Genomic DNA, 20,450 nt, shown 5'->3' with positions numbered 1-20,450 from the left:
AGGAGACCTGCAGTGTATGTAGATAAAAACGGCTCATTCTAAAGCAATAAAAACAGTACAGTTCATTATGTAAGGTCTTTATACACCACTGATAATATAGTTATGTATATTATATTAGATTTTTGTCAAGAGATCCTTCTAAAAGTCAGGCATTGCACTTTTAACCTCTGTAAGGAATCTGTAAAGAATCAATAACAACCATCTCTTTAGAGTAGATTATTTCTTCTCTAAAACAGTTCTCTGTTTAGGTCTTTCCATTGCTAACAGTGCCTAAATGGGCTTCGATACACACACTTAAATATCTCCTCTGGGTATACACAGATGACTGACAAACTATCATTAAGGTCACACTATCAAGTTTTTCCCTCTCTGTCACTACTTCAAAATGTCAATACAGCATAAAGGGCTGCTGTTCTGTGTCATCTTAAGATAAAGGCAAAATAATTTCCCATGAAACTCGCTCATAATATTCAATTGAATACTAAATGCCAGTTTGAGTGAGAAATATCATTTTATGAGGCCAGAAAAGATATTACAGTTTTTGTTTGAGTCTGCAGGCTATTTCATAAAACATGGCACTAATTTGATAAGTTGTGTTTTTCAATTTGTGGCAGCACATTTCTCAGGCCACTGAAATGTTACTGCGCAAATGAACAAAGTATTTAAATGGTCAATTTACATCAAGCCCCTTTATAAGAATCGAATAACACAGAGGTAATATTCCTTGTCTGACCGCATAATTAAAAGATTGTATAATCCCCAGCGTTTTAATTTGATTCAGGCCTATCTCATTCGGCCGTCCTATCTAATCCAGTTCGCTTGCGCTGGCTGTCAAACAGACGAACGATATGACATAAAATGTCGCTAATCACCTTTAGCGGGAGGACGGCGGAGGTTGAGCGATGAACAGAAATGAAGGAAATACTGTATCGCTATCAGAAGCTATAATTAAGAGGTTGACATCAGACAATAGCAGCAATGACACGATGTTAGCAGCTTGGATAAATGTGTTCTTTTCAACATGAATATTTCAGAGTGAGAGGGTTGGGGAGGAGGGGTGTGTGAAGAGGAAGGAGTGTGTGTGATTCCGCTAGAGAGGAGAACGCTGTAAATCACTGATTTAATTAAGTGAAAACTTGTGTTTAGTGAGCAGACCGGCTTCTATTTGGAGCAATCTGGTGTTTCCGTGACACTTTTGGATCAGGTTTAAACTGAGACTTGTGTGGACACAACATGTGAAGAGTTTCGTTGAAAAACGAGATCACTCCGTTTTTTATTTTTCAGAAATCTTGTTTTTTCGTTGTGCATTCCAATTAATATCAATTCAACTGCAGTTGGTTTGTTTTGATTTAAACCTTCATAACTTAAAAAATTCAGCTAAGTGGCACTTTAAAACAAAATAATAACATGATAACATAATAATAAACATGTTTTGACAAAAAATGTTAAAACCTGAGTTTTGCAACGAAACTCTTCATGTGTCTAAAAACAGAAATTCTGTTGGATTTAATGGTTATAATGTGAATTGTATTAGTTTTAAAGGTAATATAATTGTCTCTGTGGGTAATGTGTTGGCTTGTGCTGTCACATTAAATGAAACCAGGAGATGCAAAGACAAACGTTTCGACTTGTAGCCTTCGTCGGTCTTAGCATCTAAAATAGGGAGAGTGAGGTGAGAGTTGAGTAATTGTGTTGGCTTGGCCACAAAAAGTATCTGTCTGTCTGTCTGTCTGTCTGTCCGCCCATCCACTTTTCCAACCATCCATCCAACTGTGGCTGACTTTAATTGGAGATAATTGCCCAACAAAACTATATTTCCATCCGTTTTTATATAACAACTGTGGTTGACTTTCATAACAGATAATTGCCCAACAAAACTATATGCATCCATCCATCAATCCATCCATCTATCTATCTGCTTTTATATAACTTTCATAGCAAATAATTACCCACTATCCATCCATGCGCTTTTGCAACCATCCATCTATCCTCTTTTCCATCCATCTATTCATCCACCCACTTTTCCATTTATCCATCTGCCTTTCCATCCATCCATCATTTTTTCCATCTTCTTATCCATCAATCCATCTGCTTTTCTACCCATCCATCCGCTTTTCCATTCACTTTTCCATCCATCCATTCGCTTTTCTATCCATTAATCCACTTTTCCATCAATCCATCCATTCGCTTTTCTATCCATCCATCCATCCGCTTTTCTATTTATCCATCCATCCATCCATTCATCCATCCATCCATCCATCTGCTTTTCAATCCATCCATCTATCCTCTTTTACATCCATCTATTCATCCATCCACTTTTCCATCCATCCATCCATCCATCCATCCGCTTTTCTATCCATCCATCCCTCCATCCGCTTTTCTATTTATCCATCCATCCATCCATCCATCCATCCATCCATCTGCTTTTCAATCCATCCATCTATCCTCTTTTCCATCCATCCATCCATCCATCCATGCATCCGCTTTTCCATCCATCCACTTTTCCATCAATCCATCCATCCGCTTTTCTATCCATCCGCTTTTCCATCCACTTTTCCACCCATCCATCCATTCCATTTTCTATCCGACCATCCGTCCACTTTTCTATACATCCATCTGCTTTTCCATTCATCCACTTTTCCATCCATCCATCCATCCATCTATCCGCTTTTCTATACATCCATCTGCTTTTACACCCACCCACCCATCCATCCATCCATCCACTTTTCTATCTATCTATCCATCCATACACCATCCATCCACTTTTCTATCTATCTATCCATCCATACACCATCCATCTGCTTTTCTATCCATCCATCCATCTGCTTTTTCATTCATCCACTTTTCCACCCACCCATCCATCCATCCATCCATCCGATTTTCTACCCATCCATCCAACCAACCATCAATCCATCCATCCAACCATCCATTCTCCTTTCCATCCATCCACTTTTCCATCCACCCATCCATCCGCTTTTCCATCCGTCCATCTATCCATCCTCCGCTTTTCCATCCATCCGCTTTTCATCCATCCACTTTTCCATCCATTTATCCATCTACCCATCCATCCGGTTTTCCATCCATTTATCCATCCCTCCATTCATTTTCCATCCATCCATCTGCTTTTCCATCCATCCATCCTTCCGCTTTACCATCCATCCATCCATCCATCCATTCATCCATCCGCTTTTCCATTCAACCATCCATCCATCCTTCTGCTTCTTCATTCTTCTGCTTTTCCATCCATCCATCCATGCATCCACTTTTCCATCCATCCATCCATTCATCCATCCGCTTTTCCATTCAACCATCCATCCATCCTTCTACTTCTTCATTCTTCTGCTTTTCCATCCATCCATCCATGCATCCACTTTTCCATCCATCCAGCCATCCAACCTTCTGCTTTTCCATTCATCCATACATCATTCTGCTTTTCTATCCATCCATCCATCCACCCATCCATCCGGTTTTCCGCTTTTCTATCCATCCATCATTCTGCTTTTCTATCCATCCATCCATCCATACATCCTTCTGCTTTTTCCTACATCCATTCATCCTTCAGCTTTTCTATAATATAACTGTGGTTGACTTTCATAGCAGATTATTACCCACCAAATCAATCAATCAACCAATCAATCAATCAATCAATCTATCAATCTGTCTATCTATCTGTATATCTATCTGTCTATGGTTGACTTTGATTGCAGATAATACTCATCAACTCACACTAACACACTTTTAATGTCACCTAAAACAGCCTTAAGAGAAATTATTATACCCATAGCGCCACAACGGTGTTGGATTTCATAATTTACAGCTCATTAAAGTTTACATCTAAATGATATTGGCACTGGAGTTGCCCTAACCTGGCCCTAACCAAATCTTCAAATATCAATCCCTCCCAAACATTTCAGCAGTCATATGTTGATTAAATGGACTGAACCTGCTATAATCTGTGCCATAAAACATGTAATAGGACGGGTCGGGTACTACAGGGGAGGTCAAAAGGACGTGCTGAGCAGACGTGTTTATTGGTTGATATAAATTAGGTCCGGTCAGGCGTGTTTTACCTGCCAGAGGTCAGACATGAACCATGAGTTGTTGGTGATGGACCATTCCACCCGAACTGATTCTTTAGGGAAGAACTTACACAGCAAATAGACCTAATGATGAAGTTGTTATTTGCAAAATAAGCTCTAATAAACTCTCTCTCTCTCTCTCACTAGACAAGAGCCATTGTTACAGTAACAAACATGAAGGCACCCATCCTGAGGCACCCATTGATTACACCAGCTCCAGTATGGATCCAGCCTCCCAAAAGGACATTAGATGAAAGATGACACCAGCCCATAGAAGGACTTCAAACAATGCCATTTTGAACTAAACTATCCATTTTCTCTCCATTAAATTTCATTGATGTCTAGGAGAAATAACGAGATCTGTGATTTTTCTATCTTATGGTCCTCTCCATGCAATCGCTTTTCTGTGCCACTGATAAGACCCATTCATGCATTAACTTCTTTATACATTGTGCATCTTTAATACCCTTTTCTCCATATTTTCTCATATCACAGCCTCCTCTTACCCTTTCATGTTCCTAACCATTGCCCTGTCCTGCGTCTCTGAGTAATGTTAATGAACTCCTCTTCAAAACTCCACTTCTGGTTTAATCGCTATAGTAAAAACTGCGGTAATCGAGCCCCGTCCTCCTCGTGACATTTTCAAGCTCCCCCACCCATCGGCTCCACTTGTGGGAAACAAATGTCTACCGTGCGTGCGCTATCGAGATTGAGTTTTCACCCCCTTCGACTCATTACTTCTGTCAGCGGCGGCCATTTCCAAATTGAAAAATCTGAAACAATAAATGATAGCGACGCCGTTAATAACTGTTAAGAAATCGCATTTGGAAAATTGCATTTAAGCAATAACCTTTTCTCCCTGTAATTAAATGACAGAAAGGTCTCAGCTTTTAATTAAGTCAGCAATTTACAGTTATGAAGCTATACTTCACTATGCAGATTAGTGGATGATAGGTCACCGAACACCCTTGCCTGCATTTTTAGTAGAGCTGATCTAGTAATTACTCCCCTGTTTCGGCAGTGACCACGCTGAACCCGAGCCACAGCTCGCTCGCTCATTTGACTCAGAAAGAGAGACTCTGAGAAATTAGGGACAGGGGTGAGAGAGAGAAAAAGAGTTACTTTGATGTACGCTCTGATGTATAACCAAGATTAGTCACTCTTCCGCTGTCGGCATGTCAAGCATCTTTAAATTGAAATAGATTTGGAATGAGGGGCATCAATGAAGGGAATAATGTCGGAGGAAGTGCGTGTCTCCGTTGTGTGCCTGTCTGGATGAATGGGCAACGGGGAAATATATCATTGTTCACCCGGGGTGTGGGGGTTATTCATTGGTTCCTGACCGTTGTTGGCTGGAGATTTATGAGGAAGTAAAATCCTAACGCTAGAGTATTTATAAACATATGATAGCGTTTCATTTCTAATTCATTCCATTTCGGTGAGTTATGTAGCATGAGAAAAATAGATTAAACCGTTTTGAGCGGTGTCAAGGGCTTCATTTGCAATTTATTTGACTAACCCCTCACAACCCCGACAAAACATTTATTATCATTGTAGTTGCGTACTTTAAGAAAGATTAGTCCCAAAGCTCTCCTCGAACTTTATGTGGCATGCATATAAAATGCGTTTATATAAAGAGGGCTAGCAGTTGTTAGAATTCAATATTTTGGCCTCTGGGAAGGGAGACTCATTAGGTGACATAAAACCACAAAATTCTGCACAAATCGGCCTAATACGGGCTGTCAGACGTCAGATGCTTCATTTAATGAATTCAATTACTCTCTGGGATTATGGAAGTGTTGTACAATTTACATACAGTTCTTCGTGTAGTTGTTAAGTAGGCCTATGAAGTTAGTCGACTTGTGTAATCTTAAACTGCCCTGGGTGATTCATGTCAAGATGGATGAATTACATTTGAGGGTCAATTAAATCAAGGGGATTTATCCAACACACGCAATGACATAGGGGACAGCATACATACATTGCAGAGCAGCAATGACCTTGTGATGCATTACAAGCCAATTGGGTAGCTACAATTTGGTATTTAAAGTGGTTAACAACACAGAGCAGCATTCAAATAACATCTTGGTATGTTTAATATTAAGACCGAAACTTAGAATAAAATTCAATTTGGAGCACAGAAATGGCATTTTTATACACTCACCTAAAGGATTAATAGGAACACCATACTAATACTGTGTTTGACCCCCTTTCACCTTCAGAACTGCCTTTGTTTTACATGGCATTGATTTAACAAGGTGCTGAAAGCATTCTTTAGAAATGTTGGCCCATATTGATAGGATAGCATCTTGCAGTTGATGGAGATTTGTGGGATGCACATCCAGGGCACGAAGCTCCCGTTCCACCACATCCCAAAGATGCTTTATTGGGTTGAGATCTGGTGACTGTGGGGGCCATTTTAGTACAGTGAACCTATTGTCATGTTCAAGAACCAATTTGAAATGATTCGAGCTTTGTGACATGGTGCATTATCCTGCTGGAAGTAGCCATCAGAGGATGGGTACATGGGATTCATAAAGGGATGGACCTGGTCAGAAACAATGCTCAGGTAGGCCGTGGCATTTAAACAATGCCCAGTTGGCACTAAGGGGCCTGAAGTGTGCCAAGAAAACATCTCCCACACCATTACACCACCACCACCAGCCTGCACAGTGGTAACAAGGCATGATGGATCCATTTTCTCATTCTGTTTACGCCAAATTCTGACTCTACCATCTGAATGTCTCAACAGACATCCAGACTCATCAGACCAGGCAACATTTTTCCAGTCTTCAACTGTCCAATTTTGGTGAGCTCGTGTAAATTGTAGCCTCTTTTTTCTATTTGTAGTGGAGATGAGTGGTACCCGTTGGGGTCTTCTGCTGTTGTAGCCCATCCGCCTCAAGGTTGTGCGTGTTGTGGCTTCACAAATGGTTTGCTGCATACCTCCGTTGTAACGAGTGGTTATTTCAGTCAAAGTTGCTCTTCTATCAGCTTGAATCAGTCGGCCCGCATAGTATGATTCTATGCTTTAGAATGTAGTGAAGTAAAATTTTTCCCACAACAAACACCCTAATAAAGCACAGATGCTTGAAAAATTTAACTAAGTATTGTCCACCTCCGCTATCAAGTCCCACTAAATTCAATTTAAGCTGATAATAGTCCGTTTTACTGCCATTTTCGCAGTGTTTGCCACTCAACAGCGTGCTCCAGCATGGTCACGTGAAAAAGTGACGTCAACGCACCCTCTATAATTTAACTCACTTCCGTGTTGGTTTCGCGAGAGAGCCTGTAAGGTTGCCCTTGGCTTTAAGTCACAAAATTATTGACTATGCGGAAACTAATGTTAACAAATACAACTTTATTGTAGAGGGCTAGCGAACATGTATGATGTCACTACATGTGAGTGGGACTTATTGAGGATAAAACTTCATTACGATGACGTACACTGTCATGGCTAACCTTATTTGCTAACAAGATGACAATTAGTTATGTAAAGAATACTAGTTGAAAACATAGTGAATTATTTATTCAGACAGCATACTAGAATGTGAAAGTAGAGCTATGTTTGAAGACTTACATCCTTGAACACCTGCTTCCAAAAACAATTGCTGAAAGGCCGACAATATGTGCCTGCGTGTTTACCACCTATAATGAATCTGGCACTGCAATAAAGACCATCAGAAACAAATCTCACGGGTTCCTTTGAAATCGAGAAATCATTAGACTTAACAGGCTTAAAAGCAACGAGATCAACAAATGAAATCATCTCCTTGTTGCAGAAATCAAAGGGTAATCCATCTTGCTGCACAGCCGGTTGTAGTAGAGTTAGAGGCTGGCGGTTATTACCTGACAGAGGAACCTGTAAAGAGTTGTCAGGCTTGCAGTGAGACAAAGGCTTGCAGCTGGCAGACAGGGTGCTTGCAACATATGCGCTATCCCGAAACCATCATGTCCTCGCTCAGCTGTTCGACTCTCATGATCACTGATCAATGGAGCGTTACTCTGATAAGAACACAAGCGATTGTACAAAGGGTTAAAATGGATGCGAATAAGAAGTTGCCCATATCGTCGTCCATATCTCACAGATTTTTGGTTTAGAGGCATTCAGTCATTAGTTCATGTGGCTGATGTGGCTGTCATTGGGAGCTCCTCTTATAAGAGTGCATTTCCCAAAAGTATTATTCACTTCTTTAAGAGTAAATCAATTGACATAATAACATAAATTAAGTGCAACTTTAACAAAGATACAGCACTGAAAAGTGAAAACTACCTGTCTATTTGCAAGCAAAAGTTTTCATCGATATGTTCGGTTTTACAAAGCAACGTGCATGATTTTTCTTTTCACCGTGAGATGTGTGCGCAGCTAAGCCCGGCACATCTGGCTTTGCAGGGCAGAGCAGCGTGCTGGATATGCAGCATGGCGGGAACAGATGCACAGTTGGTGTTAGAGGTAAATGTGAGTGATAGGATCAGAAAACCCATATGTTGGTAATGCTCCAACCAGAAGGCCTTCTACAGATCATAAGCTTTCAGCGTGAGTTCCCTTTGGATCTACAAATCTCCAACCCTAATATATTTTTACACCAGGTTAGGGGTTAAGGGTTTTACATTCCACCTTACTAAGTACATTAATATTAATAACAAAAATAATTGTTTTTATAATTCAACTAGAAGAGCATGATGCTATAGCAACACCAATGTCATGAGTTTGATTCGCATTGGACATATGAATTGATCAAATGTACAGTATAGGAAGTCAAATGCATAGATGTAAACATTTCAAATATGCACTCATAAATAAAACACACTTGTGGGATGATCAGACAAAAAGGTTGAGACTCTCCAAAAAACTGTTCAGATGAGGACTATGCTATCTGACAGACATCTTCATCATATTGAATACAATAATTCAGCGATTACACAGCTAAGACATTTACAATGAATAATCACATTTCTGTATTATTAATAGGTCCCTGGCAGCACGGGAGCCCAGTCATGCAAGGTCACACCTCTGAGATCAATGGACAGAATATCTGTCATGAAAACTCTACTGGCTCGACAAACATGATCTCACGGAAAGTCATGTTAGTGTCACACAAAATTTGATTCATTTATTTGTGCCCATGGCACGAAACTGAGCTTTTTTCATGCCACGAATTTATTTTTCGTGTCAGTCAGCACGAATTTCTATAAATAGTTTTTCTGTGTCCGTGGCACGACTTTCTTTGTCGTGTCATTTTATGTATTATTTTCTCGTTTTTGTTCGTACTTTTTAAATCATTGTCGCTTGGGGTTGGGGTTAGATTTGAGATATGCATTAGATGTACTTTTATGTTTTGGTTTCTACATGTTTTTCTTCCGCTTTTAAAACTATTCTCGCCTGGAGTTGGGGTTAGAGTTGGGGATTGGATGTCTAAAATGTAACAGAAAGTGATTCTAATTCCAACCCCAATGACAATGGCAAGAAGAAAATAAGAAAAAGCAACGGAAAAACAATGCATAAAATGACACGAAAAAGAAATTTGGACCACAGACACAAAAAAGAAATTTGTGCTAAAGGCACGAAAAAAACTGAACATGGACATGGTTAAAAAACATGTAAAAAATGACTTCAATTGGAAATATCAAAAATATTTTAGCTTCATCAACTTTTTTATTCATTAATTAAAAAAAAAAAAATTATCCAAGCAAGTTAATCCAACTTTTACATTTAGTGTAGTACATGAATTAGTAATTTCCAGTACTGATTTCTTTGTGGCAGCTATTTAATTGTTGGTGTTATAGTTTCTATGACTTTAAATCAGTGATTTTAGACATTTTTTGGAAAACAAATTGTCATATGAACTTTTTTGGACTGTATGGATCCATGAGAGTTCTTTGAATAATACAAAAGATTCCTCTATAGCATTGCTATAATAACCTTTTTTTAGCACGTGTGTGTGTGTGTGTGTGTGTGTGTGTGTGTGTTATGTACACTCTAAAAACTGTTGGTTATTTTCAACCCAGTGTTAAGTCAAAAAAGAAGGAGTCCCGCAGCTGGGTAGAAATTAACTCAGAAAATGTTTATATTTGACCCAACAATGGGTTAAAAGGTGGACACTACTTGAGTATTCTATAAATTTTGCCAGCATCTGTGCTTTATCAGAGTGTTTGTTTTGGGAAAAAAATACTTAGGGTTGTTTCAACATGGTTGATTAACAATAACCCAGAAGTTGGGTTAAAACAACACATTATTTGGGTCATTTTAACCCAGAAATGTGTTCTGTCCTATAGTTACCCAGCCCTGGGATAAAAGCAACCCAATATTTTTTAGAATGTATAAACCAAAAAATGTGAAATTATGAAATGTAGTGGACTAAAAATTATGATAATATGCTTTGGAATGTATGTTTTCCAAAGAAAAACACTGATAAAATATGAATACTTAAAAATGTACTTTTATGTAGAAAGTAAAAATACTTAAGTAGTGTCCGCCTCTGGTTAAAACAACCCAGTATTTTGGGTTGAAACAACCCAGCATGTGATAAATTACAACTGGGCTTTAAAACCAAATGCTGGGTTGAAAATAAACAGCTGCAGTGGTCTTGTTTACTTTGCCAGACACAGATACCGTGCATACTGTATGCCAACCTGCATTCACCCGTCTATGACATGACAAGTTCTTTGCATACTATGAACTACATAAAGCACACTATTAAAAGTTTGCCTGCATTCCCTATTAAACATTTAAGGATATAATATTGATAACTGTTCCCAAAATCTTTATACTTTTCTCACCTTAAACTCAAAACCTCATTCACACAATATTGCAAGCCATCGATAATTTTTTTCTGTATTTCATGCAATGGCTTCTGTATACCAAAAGGTCTGCAGTGTGTACTATTTTCTGGGGTACATAGCAGCAGATCAGACTGAATTTGTGCTGTAGGCCTGTAGGGAGTGGCAGTGAGGAGGCATATGCTGCCTAGCAGGTGAATCCACTTTTGTTCCAAATCCTTCTCTCGCTCCCTGCATACGTGCCTGGCACTGAGTTCAATAACATAAGCATGACCTTAGCCTAAAACCTAGAGCAAACTTTTCTTACTCATACATCAAATAAAACGCTGCCCGAGTGTGAAAATAAATAGCGCTAAGATGGGGGAAGACATTCTTAAAGGTGAAGTGCAATATAATAATTTCTCTTAATACACAGATACAACTTTAACTAATTTAAGGTTAAAGTGTCACTTTTGAATCTGAGCATCTCAACCAGACTTACACAGCACATATTACATCAACCAATAGTGTAGGTTAGCACTTTAAAGCTATTTTCAAGGTTATAAGGTAAAGGGACCTGTGCAAATAAAATGATGTCATACATTATTATAAGACCCAAACATGCTTTATACATTCATGGTTATGCCTCAAATAATGAGCTTAAAGATACCTAATGGTGTACTGTGTTTCTTACATGATATAACCAACATTTTCAATCATTATTTTAATCTTTACCTAAATTGAGTCATTTTAGCAATGGCTTTTCTCTACTGTCCTGCTCCACTGATATGAAAGATAATGACTTAATTTAGAGGAGGAAAACACTGCGGAATGGACCGATATTAATTTATACGATTATTTAATATGTCCAGCGAAAGAACACTTGATTATTTTTTCTTTCTTTTCCCCGCTGTGTTTATTAGTGGTTGAATTAAAGATTAACCTTTTTAATATGTCTGACATTTTCCATGTCCTCTCAAATGCAAAATTAATGCACATTTTTTCATCATTAGTTTAATTTTCAGCATGATACTTTTGTTCTTTGGACTGTTGAGTGGTTGGGTGTTACAACCCTTCAAATTGTTTGCCTTTGCTGCCACGTTTCCGAATGATAATTTCGCTTTTCGGAATACTTCATTAAGCATCATTAGCCAAGCGTGGAGCACCTCATTTAGTGGAGGAGATCTCTGACTTGTGCCAGCTTGACACACAATCAAAGTTTTTTTTTAAACAGTGAGGAATGTCTGCAATCTACAATAAAACCATCTTAATGCAATACTATAGACTGGATTGAATAAAATGAGCAATGACTTTGGCATTCAATGGCAAACAAGTTCAGGAAAAAATTGTACCAAGCTGGAGCTTTACCCTTTAAAAAGGTGTATACATTTACCTCTGAGGTACTAATATGGTTTCCCGGACAGGGCTTATCCTAGTCCCAAACTAAAATGCATGTTTAAAAGCAATTTGCACTGACATATCTTTACACATATAAGTGCCATTGTTTTGTCTCAAGATGCAAACCAGTATTTTTTTGTAAGGTATGTTTGTAAAAAATATTTAAATGTCCTTATAGGTTTAGTCCTAGATTACTCTTAACTATGTCTGGGAAACGGCCCATCAATGTGCAAAAGTGTACGTTTTGGAAAGGGTACTGCCCCAGTGACAGCTAGGGACCATTTATTATTTATGATTTAACCATGGTTGTTTTGTAGTAACCATGGTTTAACTATGATAACAATGTTTTTTTTAATGGTAGTAAGATTGTGGAAAATTTTTGTAAGGGATGAAACCATAAAGCCAGGCAAATAACCTTTAAGGAACATTTATTAAAATTCAACAAGAAGACAAATGTCTCATACAATACCATCTTTCCTTCTGACAAATTTTTCTTAAAGTCGTCAGTCCTATCTATCATTGTGAGCTCTGTTCCTCATCAGTATTGAGATAACAACACATTTCATGCATGTCATCCTACAGAATGAGTGCAACGCAGTGAATCATGAAACGAATCCAGAAATCAATTGCTCTCCTCTCTGTAATTTACCAGGACTTGAACACTGAAACATGACTTAGACATTGCGATTGTTTTGCTTAGACCAGTGCACGTTTTCATGTCAGAATCGAAAACAATTTGCATTCCACCTAAATGACAGCTGATGATAATTTACGCTTGACAGACGCTTTTATACAAAGCGACATACAATGCATACAAGTTATAGGCCTACATTGTATCAGTATGGATCGTAGTCACTTGAGCTACTAAAACAAATAACTTAACATTTGACCAGAGGTTCACCCTGAGTTGAAAGAAGATATAAATAATACAAACAAACCATATTTCTAATAGGTCTAATTGTGCACAACTGTGTAAAGCTACATAATCTGTAGTGCAACATTTGTTTCTATTAAAACTTTATTCAAAAGGACTTTATTTGCACTCGCTTGAAGTTTAGGCATGATCCGGGTAACTACGCACATTACAGCAATGCTGCCCAGGGAAAACGCGTCCATTAAATGCAACTCTAACCTCCGCTGACCCTCATTAACACACGGCACAGCCTTGTTAAAATACACGGCAGATTTGTGTTTAATGATCTCGAAAGAAATGTAATTGACTGGGCATTACCATCCTAAAGGTCCAGAAGTACAATGTTTACCGTGGGCGCATTGACAAAATAAGCAAACTTAGTGGATTAGTTCAGAAACTAAAGAACACATGTTCAAAAAAATCAGATATTATAGATTTTAAATATTTGCGACCCTGCCTGTGAAATCCTCATAACCTAATTATGAGATAAAAAGCATAAAATTTGATTTCACTCATTGATTTTACTTTAATATTAATCTTTGACATGACCTTATACTCAGTCAAAGTTATATTTTCACATAAATTATATGACGATTTTATGTGAAAAATCACAAAGAAAAAAACGACTTCAGCTCTTTTCTGAGGCAGGGCCACATATCTAAACATATATTAACCAGTTAAAATTGATATATAAATTCATATTTAATGCCATAACAACATCACTTGAATATTTTGGCGCTGTCCTTTCAGCACCACGAACGCTTCAAACAACCAACACAAATCATCAACAAAGCCAAGTTACTTTAAATTACAAATGATGCTTAAATTATGAGCTTATATTGGCGTAACTTTGGATTTCTAATAAATTTTAGTTCACGATCTATGTTTGAAACGCACATAAAAATTCAATAAAGTAATAGCACATTGCTTTTTTGCAGATCGTGCAACAGATGCATTGGCAACTGCTGTGTTAAGGTATCTCGCGCTGATTTGTTATCCTGCATTTTATGTGATTTGTGTTTGTGCATGACCGTCGTTGGAAACTGAAGAAAGCATTTAACCCGATCTGTGGTTGGTTTATCTTTAATAAAGATTCTGTTGTAGATAAACCGCTAGAGGGCGATCGCGCATTGTTAATCTCGATAACCAGACACATAATCTGTTACATCTCAGAAACACAGGATTCACTTGACTGAGATTGCGATGTGCGTATCTTCAATTTACCATTCATTGTCAAATGCAAACTATCCAAAAGCAAGACAGCATTAACGTTAGGGAAAGTGGGAAATCCAACAGTTGGGAAATGTTGGTTGGTCATTAAAATATGAAAAAATTAGGAAAATAAAGTATCAGATGTAAAGACATGTTTCTTCATGTGTGTAGTTGTTAAATGTTTTCATTTATAAGAATTGTTTTTTTCGATATTCGGATAAAATCGTTAACAAAAACACATTCATTAAGCCCCTATAAAACATGCTGGTAAAGCAACACTGTCTTTCTCTCCACACATTATTGATAAGAGATGGGTGGTGCATTTCACGCAAGCTTAATAATATGAAAACAAACGCATGTGCACTGCAAAGCAAACAAAACAATCGATTTAATACAAGTGCGTCTTACTTTTACCGTCTCACTTTTAATACTCAAAATTAAACTGTCTTGGTAAAGAAAGATCAAAGTGAATAGCACCTGTCTCTTAAGGGATATAAGGCCTAAAATAGGCTATCACATTTTCACGCATTAATGAGTGATGATAAAGTATCTACATTTAAATGTAAATGATCCAATATCACTGAAACGGACTAAAATGAACTAATTAGACCTTTTATCCGTTTAGGTAGGAGCCAAGACAAGCTATCACATGGTCTCTCAACATGAGGTTTATAGGGCCGAGTTATACCATCAGACTAATGCGTTGTGACTGCTCCTCTCTCCTGCGACAAAGTCTTACAGCTGCCTCCAAATCAATGGATGTCAAAGAAATATGAAAACAATCATGACGGAAAGGGAAAAAATCTTGTCTGGATAATCAAAGACGGTGGCCTTGGTTCTCAAGACACTTCTGCTCAACTTCTGTCAAATTGCTCATGGTTGTCTTTTATTTTCCCCCTGCAGACGAAGGCCTCTTGTCACATCTGTCGGATTTGTAGTGTAATTTGTAATTATTGCCCATCATGAGGTCTACAGCTTTAACCCGTCTTTAATTAAAAGCATATTTAAGGTTCTGTCAGAGGCAGCAACGTAAACAGATGGTTTTCTGTCAACAGTACGAGCTCTCAATTCATTCAGCAGAAGCTTATCGTTATTGACATCTTCTCAGAAAAGCACCTAAATGCAGATTTGTTGTGATCTCTTTGAGTAGCGAGAGAGACAGGTTTGTATTTTGTATTTAAAATGTTTATATTTCATTTCTTTAAGGACATACTTTTTAACGAAAAAACGTGTCCCCCCTGTTTAATTTTGTAAAGGTTTATTACCCATCTCTATCCCTATAGTATTTACAGTAAAACTCACAAACACCATAATGTTTTAACATTACCATAGTATTAACGTATTTTCTACAGTTTATAATTAAGTAATATTAATACAACAATAAAAAGTGAAGCAGGCTAATTGTTATAATATATTACAGTATAATAAATTACTACAGTTTACTATATGAATACCAAAGCATACTACTAAAGTGTTTTCATATGGGAATTTAGAGGGTTGTCCCAATAAAAAACAGTTTATATTATTGAGAGTTTTACTGATTAAATGTTAGAAATTTGTTTTGACTTGAATCTAAACGAATCTAAATGCACTACAAATTTACCTTAATAGCTCTTGACATATTCATAATCATAACAGTACGCGATAATAACGCAATTAAATAGCGAATTGTAGAAAGCGCCTCCTGTTTTACAATACGCGTTTTCCGTATTCAACCATTTAAAAGAAGCGCGCGAGCAGTGATCAGTTCAATTATCTTCAAAATATTTACTTTAGGACAAAATTTGTCAGCTAGATAAAACAGAAAAATCTCATTACTCCATGAATCTATTTTCCAGCCGGTTTGTATCCCTGTTATTCAAACACAGCGGCTCTGCTACTGCATCTATTTAAATGTATCATCCAGATTTGTGTTCAGTTTGTCACTTTAGGTGTTTTACATTTCTTCGCTTCGCTGGGAGCTATGCAGCCCGATTTAATGACCCTAGTTTTATTCATAATCTCCTCCCTCCTGTTATGCAGGTTCCTAAACAAAATTGCTTTCCGACTTCATAAAGCATACCGTTCCGGTGTTTCTTCATCTCATCACGTTTAAGATGTGGCTAAATGGACATTCGTGATGTAATTTATTTTGAATTCCTTTTTGTTTCATCATACTATGATAAGGTGGTGGTTAACTGTACAAAAACGCGCCCAGCATGTAAATATAAGGCAAAATATGCATACAACTGAGATAATAATATAGGCTATCTCCCTTGACCTCAAATGACACTCATCATCCAGAAATCGTTTTGACAGCTGCACTTCTAACACTCAGAAATCCTTCTCCAATATGACTGTCTTCATTATTAATCACAGATTCGTATATCCGATCTATTGCTTTACCTTTCTTTCCTTTTTTATACTTTATGTTTTCTAAGTTGAGGGTCAGAGAGAGAAAGAGAGAAAGAAAGAGACACAGAGAGAGAGAGAGAGAGATGTATACTTAACTCTGATCTATTATGGACTCTTCATTTAATCAGTACTGTAGTCAAAGTTCAATTTTTCAGACAAAATGTCTACAAATTTACGGTAGGTCACAATATTACTCCTACAGGAAGCCAGCAGGCATGCAGTTTTATCTTAATGCATGTGTTGAAAAAGAACACCTGGAGTTGCACAGCCAAATTAGCATGGATGAAATGGATTCCTTTCAAATATTGGCAAGATGGGGGTTGCTAATTATGAGAAATTGTCAAGGGTCCCGGTCTCGGTGGACCTGAACACGCGAGCGCCCCAACAATGGTAAAACACCCAGTGATGTGGTTTAAAATTATAATGTAAATGGACAAAGTCACCAGGGAGAGAACGCAAAAGGGAAACCTAATGCACCACTTGATGTCTTGCTTTAGGTTGCGCACTCTGCCTCTGCATGGGCTTAATTTAGGGGAATGGGTTTGTATCTACTACTGTTGCAGTCGGGGCTCTGAACAGTAACAGGAAAGGTCTGCCTAAAGATATATTTAATAAACTTCATAAGCAGACATTGGGAGAAATGAGCACTGTAGCAGTGTATAGCAAAGAAACTGAACTTCATGAAGAAAATAAATCATGGAGTATAAATACTTTCAGCATTGATAAAATCTATCCACATTATATTTCTCAAACTTCTGTGGCTTCTAAATATATGAACTAAGTTCTTTATTTTCTATTATGTTTCTGACTATCTGTGAAACTCTAAATATATATAAAGCAAACAGAAGCAGATTAAGGAATTCTGGTTATAACAAACATTTAAAATGTTTTGAAAAATAAAAATTATTCCTCTACACTCATTTCAAACCAATCGGCAGTGCCTTTTTTCCATGACAGATTGATCTGTTTGCTCATTTGCTTTTAAATGTTTTTTTTGTTAGTTCCCCAATGTTTAGCTATTTATTTGTAACTGCAGCCACACTTGCTAAGTTTTAACAAGAAGAACTAAAACCTTTGGATCATCCACATAAAAGTGTCTCCAAATTAAACTGAATGAGATGAGTTAGGCTAAATCTGTAAGAAATGTTTTTGCAAAAAGTTCAAAATCAACAGTGCAGAAGCATTAACATCTATGGCAGCTCTCCTGATGGTGATAGGGAGTTCTCAAGATAAAAGCAGTTTTTCAGAGACACGTGGCATATGTCTGACCCAAGTGACCATAAAAACATTGGATGTGTCCGTATATGGGGTGGAATTTTGGACTGAATAGTTTGCAATCATAATTTAGTCATTAGTCAAGATTTTGTAATGTTACATTGATGTCTGCAGGGGTTTATCTGGGATGTTCATCTTCAAGTCATATGATAGTCTTATTGTGCAGGTTTGGGGTGATGACTAGGTGTGGTACAGCAATTGCCTGTTGCATGAACATGACTTTTGGGTCTATTCAGAACAAAGTATGACACAAACTAACTTATAAAATAAACACATTGAAACTGACACTTTATCATTTCAGACAGCAAGAGAGGAGACTAAACATACACTAGAGATGTTCTCACTATACACCTATAAAGTAAAGAGCAAAATGGATCCACTTAATACACTTTTGGTTGTGTATTAAACTCAGGCAAAATGTCGCAAAATTCACTCTGAGCTACTCGGATCAGCCCATGGACTGTAAGTGAACAATCTTTAGCCTGACTGGCTTCATCAGTCAAAACGTATGTTACAAATAATTTTATACCTGAAAAAAATCAATTACTCACTACAGCCATTAATGTCAGTAATAACAAAACAGTTATATTCACTGTTGTCCTGTTTTTTTCCTTGACAAGAAAATAAACGTGGTAATTCCTCCACACAATTTTGCTTTTTATTTTTACCTGAACGATGCATCGAGTCGTTAACAGGTGTCCGTTCTTGCTTTCTGCTAATGGCTCGGTCGATATCTAATCTTATCAAGGGTCAATAAATAACAGTAAATGTCTTTTTGTTGCCACGCTACAATTCTTGATCTCCTCCATACACGGCCGCAGTTACATCTTTAATACCTCTAATGTTGCCGTAAACGTAGGTGTAAGTATCTAAACGAAGAAATAAGACGTAAATCATTTAAAAAACTTTTCCTCTCGACGCTCATTTAAATACATTGAATTTCAAACTCAGCCTTGTCGCGTTGAGCAAAAGTGAATTTCTAACATACAGTACAGGACGTGGCTGTCGACTTTGAGCAAACTGCATCCGATCACCCTGAGGGAATTCAACATGTCTCAGTCACTGAACAAATAAATCTCTATATGCACAGTGAAGCTTATGAAATCATTACTTTACACGGACTCACGATCAGTGTGATAAATATTTTGTCAGGTGTTTTCACAAGTTAGAAACTCTAGCTTTTGCTGTGGTTATTATCTAGAGGAATGAATGAATCCATCAGGCCGTCACCATTTCTGCATAATCGAAGTAGCTTTGCTTTGATCAATTATACAGATGCACACAACAGCAACAAAATGTTTCTTGAGATCATGCAAGGGCAAAAAGTCAAGTATTTACTATTATATACATTTATAAAATCATACAAGTTATTTTTAGACATACAACAGAGGCAAACTGTTCCAACATATTAAATTGTGTATTATGTTTAAATTTCAAGAAAGCATCTGTAGCTTTCTGTATTTCCCAGAAGGCAGTTTTTAAGCGTAAAGAGGTTTATAAAAACAGCCAAAAGTAAAAACTGTTTTTGTTTTCTTTTAAGGATCCTTATGCTCAGAGGGTAAACATTTCGGACTCAGTTAATGCTCAATACGAAAGCACTATCGGCTAATGCCACCTGTTTATGTTACTTCACCAGCAAATCAATAACTGGTAATAATAATAATAATAATAATAATAATAAAACAATACGGCTATTATTAATTTTATTATTATTAGGCTATTATTATTTCTTATTATTATGACGACTACTACTACTATATTATTATTACTATTATTTTAGCTTTTTGTATTTTGAAGATACACTGTTTTTTTGACCTCACAAAGTCTGTGGAAATCAAAAGATGAATTGGTGGTGTCCCTTTACGTCCTCTCTCTACCAAGCTCTCACACACATGCTTGGAAGCAGAGGGTTGGCGTAAGGGAAAGCTGGCTGGACAGATTTAAGTTTACGCCTGATCGCGCTCTGGAGTGCAGGCCAGCCGATGGAGAGAGAGAGAGAGAGAGAGAGAGAGAGAGAGAGAGAGAGAGAGAGAGAGAGAGAGAGAGAGAGCACCTGGCCCGGCTTTAGCATCCCCATCTCGATTTATTGACAGTATGCGAGGCCAGGCTGCGCGGTTTCCCGTGGAGATCTCAAGAACTGGGGTGCACGGGTTTGACTGAGACGCCACACACAACGTGCGCAACTACCTCTTCATTTAAAGATTCGTATTGGTTTGTTCTTTGAGATCTTACGTTTAAGAATTTTCTTTAGTATTGTATTAATTATTTAAACAATAACATTCAAGATGTGAGTACATGTGACATTCTTATGAGAAAATGCAAAATGAAAATTACAGTATGTTGTAATGTCATAAAAACAGCAAACGAGCTTCATAAAGTTAGCCTATTGCAATTAAATCTATAACCAAAATAACGCCAAG

The 20,450-nt window shown here is 37.4% G+C and overlaps 1 protein-coding gene across 1 annotated transcript in view; it reads right to left on the bottom strand.

The window, feature by feature from the left end:
- Positions 1-20,450, bottom strand: part of dnajc24 (DnaJ (Hsp40) homolog, subfamily C, member 24) — a 180,049-nt gene that overhangs the window by 36,704 nt on the left and 122,895 nt on the right. The window lies entirely within an intron of this gene.

Source organism: Misgurnus anguillicaudatus, chromosome 6, assembly GCF_027580225.2.
Source record: "Misgurnus anguillicaudatus chromosome 6, ASM2758022v2, whole genome shotgun sequence".
Classification (NCBI taxonomy): Eukaryota; Metazoa; Chordata; class Actinopteri; order Cypriniformes; family Cobitidae; genus Misgurnus; species Misgurnus anguillicaudatus.
The sequence above is the reverse complement of the archived record's forward strand: the minus strand, read 5'-3'. Positions and strand labels throughout refer to the sequence as shown.